Genomic DNA, 5849 nt, shown 5'->3' with positions numbered 1-5849 from the left:
CCTGAAGGCCCATTTTCACGGTCAAGTCATTTTCGTTGAAGACTGGACCAAAATAGCATAGTAATCAAGTCCAACCATAGCCTACAATGTAATTCGTCAATCTATAAATAGGAGACCATTAACAATTGTGTAGTTTTCCTTGTTAAAAAAAAAATTGATAAGTAACAACACTTATCGTCAAAGTATAGTTTTTGCACCGTTTTGCTACTAGTTTAGACATCCTAAACTAATAGGATCCATAAGGAGAGAACAATACCCATGCATAAAAATACCCATAAACTCGCTGGAAAATAGACATTACACCTTCAGAAATTGTAGCAATGCCCAAAGTTTAATTCCGCCCAGTTATGATTTGCGGAACAATTTGCACAGACCGTGCAACAACCAAAAGGAAAAAATTTAAATCAAATTATAGCAATTTGGCACAAACTAATAAATTTATTCCCCAATTATTGTCTTTATAAAGAAAGAAATCACACATTTGCTTATGTTACATAGAGTCAGGCCAATCCAAACTAACAATAAGGCTTGCTGAAGTAAAGCGAGCCCATTCAGGACATAGCAGACATAGCTCAGCAAGCATCGAAAAGCACGTAGCTCAGTAACAATTGTAAGCTACAAAGGTTCCGAGCTCAGAAGCTTGCCTCGCATAAAATGTAACTTTAACACAATCCCTACAAACCTCTACCTAAATCACAGAATAGTTCTCGATTAAAGACTTACAATAAGACTGCCTAAGAGTCAGGAATCATTTTCACAATCAGGACAACCACATGAACAAGCAACATCCATTGAAAGAAACCCTACCTACACATTGACATGATACAAGATTTTATTGTAAGAGCAGCAGCTGGAAGTCAGAGTTGTTCCATCTTCACCAGATCTTTCGGGGGTTTGATTGTATCTGGCTGTAACCAATCCTTAGCGCATATGAGGGCTTCAAGAGTCTCTGGCCGCAATGAGCACCTGTACGAGTCCATCTCCTTGAACGAAGAATCAAATACGGATTCAGCAGATACAGTTGACAAAGGAACAGTCAAGATATCGCGAGCCATCTTTGAAAGGGTCGGATATTTGATCTTGTTTAGCTTCCACCAACCTAGCACATCGAAATCTTGGATTCTTGGTAAGAGAGACTCCTCCAAATACTGATCCAACTCTGACTTCATTTGCTGGCTCGTTGTCTCCATAATATACATATCAAAGTCTGAAAGTCCATTGTTGTTGAGAATGCCTTGATCTTCTCTCTTGACAATACCGTCAGTCCCATCTTCAAGAGGGGTCAATGGAAGAGGATGAGTCACATACTCATGGAAAAGCTCATGGATTCCCTCATCGACATTTCGGATGTATACAGGAGCTTCATCCATGAAAATTTTTGTGAAACTGAACTCCACAAGTTTCATCTTAAACCGAGGATCCATAGCTACAGCAACTGCTAAGACCAGGCAAGAATTCTTCCAATATTTGAGAAACCTGTCTTGCAAAGGCTTAGCAAGGCCAGCTACAAAGAGATCATCACTTGCAGCTGCACGGGCTAGCTCCAGCTGAATCTTCCACACCTCATGGAAGAACACGTTAGAAGATGGAGTAGGTTTTACCAAAAGCAAATTTGCAGTGTCATACAGAAGTTTAAGATACATGCAGATGTTCTCAACTTGACTCCAATCATCCATGGAAGGAGCATCCTTGTAATCAGGGTCACATGTATCTAAGCATGAAAAGACTTGCTTCAACTCAGAAGCAGCAAGGAGCATTTCATACGTTGTATTCCATTTTGTGATGTTGTCAAGAGAAAGAGTCTGTTCAGATGGCACCTGAAGCTGTTGCTTCAACTCAAGAAACTTTTCCTCATGAGATTCTGAAGTCTTTACATACTTCACACTGGTCCTGATTTTCTTGATAGTTGCTTCACTAGCAGATATCACTTCTTGGGCCATGCTGCTCAAAGTGCGGGCAATGCAACTCTTAATCAACAACTGGCCATCAAGAAGCATTGAATTTTTCACAGCAAGCAAGGCCCTTAGATTTTCAAGTGCAGCTTGACCCAGTGGCTGATTAAATGTAATTGAGGCTAATTTGCGATCTAAACCCCAGTCGGATAGACAAGTACCAATGGCATGGCTAAGTGCTCTATCTGACTCTGGAAAGGGCTCCATCACAACATTAAGAAGTCTCCGATGCAACTTCCAGTCATTATCAATGAATTGCCCAGTAACAAAAACAAAACCAGTTGATTGACTAGAAGTCCACATATCCAATGTCAGGCATATTCGCCCTGGAATTCCCTCAATAAACTTTTGAAGATTCTGTTTCTCCCTCAAGAATATTGCTACACAATCCCCTTGTACAATGTTGAAGCTGACCATATCAAAGCGGGGCTGAAGATTCTGGACAAAGGAAACAAATCCTGGATGTTCAACCATGTGAAGTGGGTAATCATGCATGATGATCATCTTAGCAATCTCATGCCGGCAACGATCCTGATCAAAGATGAGATATGGTGAGCTAGAGGTCCTGTAACGCCTTTTTGGTTGGTGTTCAGTACCCGCATCAGTTCCACCACTCTTTGGCATATATGGAGACAACTGATTCTTCTCCTGCTGACGTAAAACAACAGGACAAGTCCCTTTAGCAATATGGCGCTTCAGGTGACTTGTCCCAGCAACCTTAGAACCAGTACTGTATGCAAATGATTGCTTGCACACTTTACAATAGGCCCTCCTGCAGCCAGCACCAACAGTTTCAATAGTAAAGTGCTCCCAGACTATAGACTTCTTTTTCCGACGCTTATTAGGTTGGGTATCAGGAGTTTCTTGCTGTGAATTAGGGACCTCCGTGCTAAGTGGCTGTGTACTAACCAGCTCCATGCCAACAGCATGAGAGTTCACAAGTTCAGTCCCATGAACATGTGAATTTCCATGTTCTACCCCAAGTGGTTGCAAATGAACTGGCTCTAGATTACCATGCTGAAAATGCACATGCTCTGCATTGACTGGCTGGGAATGCACAAACTCAGAGGCAATAGGCTGCGAATGCACAATATCTGAACTAAGAGGCTGGGAATACACAAGATCTGCACTTCCAGGCTGGGAATGAACCATCTCCACAGTGACCGGATGAGAAACCACATGCTCAGCACCAACTGACTGTGGATGCATATCCTGTGAACAGACTGGTGGTGGATAAACAACCTCCTCGCCAAGCGGCTCAGGGTGAGCAAGCTCGGTACTCACATGTTCTTCACCAGTAGCATGCTGATCAACGTGTTCCCCCATGTCCATGTCCATTGGCTCTGGTGCAACTCGTTCTGGTTTCACAGTCACTGGATGCTCTGCTTGTGAATTTGCAAACTCTGCCTCTCTTGGCTGTGCACCAGCTTCTTCTGTATCAATCATTTCGTTGTTTTCATCAATGGAATCAAGAGGCTGAGTATACACGAGATCTGCACTGCCCAGATGGGGATGAACCCCCTCTGCATTGACCGGGTCCGAATGAACAAGCTCAGCAGAAACTGACTGCGGCTGAACAAGTTCCGAAGGCTGTGATTGCACATGCTCCATGCTGACAGGCTGTGAATGCATTTCATCTACACTCTCAGGCTGTAAATGGACATGTTCTGAGTTGACTAATTGTGGATGTGCATCCTCTGAAGAGACTGGTGGTGTTTGTAAGACATCCTCACCAAGCGGCTCAGGATGAGTAAGCTCATTGTTCACACGTTCTGACTTAGCCTGTTTACCAGCAATCTGAGGATCAACTTGTTCGCCAATAGGCTGCGAGTTGGCAACCTCCTTATCCACACGCTCTGGTTCAGCTCGCTCTGGCTTTACCTTCACAGAATTCTCAGCTCCAGGCAGTGCATCATCCTGTTGTGAATCTACCATTTCGTTGTTTTCATCAGTGGTCGTCATAATTCAAACGAAGCCAAAACCTGCAGAATGTACAATAACGAGATAGTCTGAGCAAAAATTCTGCAGTTAAAGTATCATAACTTGCATAAACTAACAAACCAGATACACTGAAAACAACATTGTCAAACAATTCTATCTTATTAAAGCTTATATTCTACAAGTTCCCAAAATGCTCATGGGAAATACCAAGAAGCCCTCAAAAGTTCTAAAATCTAATTATAATCCCTTTTACTTCACTGTGTAATTGCAATTGATAGCTCATTACAATTTACCTCCCAATTCCGAAACAACAAACAATGATCTTTGAAGGTGCACATAACTACTACTACTACAACAACACCTAAGTCCCAAAATGATTTGAGGTCGGCTAACATGAATCGTCAAATAAGGAACCATCCAATAAGGTGCAAATAACCAAAAAAAAAAAACACCACAAAACCTCAAAATTCAAGTTTCACTATGCAAATTAAGCCCCTCGCACCTCAATTTGCATTCAATATCCTTTAATTAATCAAAATCACAGTCTATAAACCTTCACTGATAAACAACAATGCCCTTTTTCAGAGACTTTATCATGTAATCCTCTAAAACATCCGATAATTACGATGATTCGCAAGCAATGTACACTTGAAACCTCCACAAACAACACCAAAAACCCATCAATCACAAAAATCAATTGCAACAACCCACAATTCTCAATATTTATTTCATCAAACGCAAAAATAAACTAGAATATAATCAACATGTTCTTCCAATTCCCACAACCCAAACCCACCAGCAATTAATGTCATAAATACAGATGAAACAAACAAACAAACAACCTACATAAAAATAACCAAAATAAATCAAAGTTAAACCCTTTAAATCACAAAAACAGAACCCCAGAATTAACCCGCCAATAGATTCAAATTCGATTAAATTTGATAGAATACAATTAAACAATAGAAGAAAAGGAGAAAGAAATTGAATACCTTAAAACATAATTTGGGTAAATAACTAAATCAAAAGGATCGAAGAATTCGATCTAAAAAACTGGGCTCAACAAACAAATCATACGACGAAGACCCAAAAACCAAAATCAATAAAAAGGTGGGAGAAGAGAGAGAAATTGAATTGAATACCTCAAAAAAATTAATGGGTAAATCACGAAATCAAAAGGGGTTTCAGAATTCGATCTAAAACTGGGCTCATCAAACAAATCAAACGAAGACCCAAAAACCAAAAGAAGTCAAATCAATAGAAAGAGGAGAAAGAAATAGAATTGAATATACCTTTAAAAAAAATGAAATGGGTAAATCACTAAATCAAAAGGGGTTGAAGAATTCGATCTGAAACTGGGCTGATGAAACAGATTGAAATCGAACGAAGCCCACACTCAGAGGAGAGAGAAGAAGAGAGAGAATTAGAAATACGGCTGGATTTGGTTTTGGGTGTGTTTTAGGGTAAGTGGGTAAATTGAAGGAGGGGTCAAGAAGGTGGGATTGGACGGTTAAGATGTGTTTATTGATTTTGTGATTATCTCATTCATTCAATTGCATGGGCTTGGCCCCTTGAACAATTGGGAAATTTTGTGCTACTAATAATAGATAAAGTCCAATGTCGACTAGGAGTAGAAGGAAAAGATCCAATATAAAAACACTTCTATATGTGGAGTAAGTAGGAAAGAGGATATAAGGCAATAAAACTAATAGCTAAAGTACGATATCGGTTAAAAACTCTATTATGCTTAAAGATTAAATTCAATTAAAAGGTTAAGGTGATAGTTTAAGCTTAAGATCGATTTATATACTTTATCACGCCTTTTCTACCAAAAGCTTAGATGATATTTGAAGATAGGGTCGGTTTGTATACTTTATCATACCCCCTTATACGAGAGTTCGCTAGGCTTAGAATGTGGATGTAGCTTGGGTCTCCTCATACACAGTGTGAAATACT

The 5849-nt window shown here is 40.0% G+C and overlaps 1 pseudogene across 3 annotated transcripts; it reads right to left on the bottom strand.

Moving 5' to 3' along the window:
• Positions 1 to 418: 418 nt before the first annotated feature.
• On the bottom strand, positions 419 to 5348 carry LOC145579780 (zinc finger BED domain-containing protein DAYSLEEPER pseudogene; annotated as a pseudogene). 3 transcript variants are annotated; one of them, XR_014099195.1, is made up of 2 exons: positions 5186 to 5348; positions 419 to 3934 (listed from the first exon to the last, which is right to left on the bottom strand). The product of XR_014099195.1 is annotated as a zinc finger BED domain-containing protein DAYSLEEPER pseudogene, transcript variant X1 (transcript). The 3 variants fall into 3 exon arrangements; XR_014099196.1 differs by lacking the exon at positions 5186 to 5348 and adding an exon at positions 5036 to 5174; XR_014099197.1 differs by lacking the exon at positions 5186 to 5348 and adding an exon at positions 4886 to 5022.
• Positions 5349 to 5849: the final 501 nt, after the last annotated feature.

This window comes from Chenopodium album, chromosome 14 (genome assembly GCF_948465745.1).
Source record: "Chenopodium album chromosome 14, dcCheAlbu1.1, whole genome shotgun sequence".
Lineage (NCBI taxonomy): Eukaryota > Viridiplantae > Streptophyta > Magnoliopsida > Caryophyllales > Amaranthaceae > Chenopodium > Chenopodium album.
Note: the sequence above shows the minus strand (reverse complement) of the source record. Positions and strands in the feature narration are given on the sequence as shown.